At 57.1% G+C, this 546-nt stretch overlaps 1 pseudogene; it reads left to right on the forward strand.

Annotated features, from left to right (window-relative positions):
- Nucleotides 1-207: 207 nt before the first annotated feature.
- LOC147602531 (25S ribosomal RNA) overlaps nt 208-546 on the forward strand; it is a 3,186-nt pseudogene continuing 2,847 nt past the window's right edge.

Raw genomic sequence — 546 nt, forward strand, 5'->3', positions numbered from 1 at the left:
TGACTATATATAGAATGTCTGTTGACTATATATAGAATGTCTCTATATATAGTCAACAGTCCGCTCCCCCCCCACATGTCAGCGGCGGGAGGATCGACATTTGCGGCCACGTCGCCCGAGGATGCGTGCGTCGAACTGGGCTCGTGGGACGAGGGGCGGCCGTGTGGTGTGCCACGGGCCGTCCCCTCGACCCCGAAAAAACCTAACGGACCTCAGATCAGGCAAGGCTACCCGCTGAGTTTAAGCATATCACTAAAGGAAAAGAAACTAACGAGGATTTCCCTAGTAGTGGCGAGCGAACCGGAAAGAGCCCAGCTTGAGAATCGCGCGGCTCACCGTGCAAATTGTAGTCTGGAGAGGCGTCCTCTGCGAACGGACCGGGCCCAAGTCCCCTGGAAAGGGGCGTCAGAGAGGGTGAGAGCCCCGTCGAGCCTGGACCCTGTCGCTCCACGAGGCGCCGTCGACGAGTCGGGCTGTTTGGGAATGCAGCCCTAAGTGGGTGGTAAATTCCATCCAAGGCTAAATACGGGCAAGAGACCGATAGAA

Source organism: Cibotium barometz, unplaced genomic scaffold, assembly GCF_041138505.1.
Source record: "Cibotium barometz isolate CiBa-2024 unplaced genomic scaffold, ASM4113850v1 ctg506, whole genome shotgun sequence".
Taxonomy (NCBI): domain Eukaryota; kingdom Viridiplantae; phylum Streptophyta; class Polypodiopsida; order Cyatheales; family Cibotiaceae; genus Cibotium; species Cibotium barometz.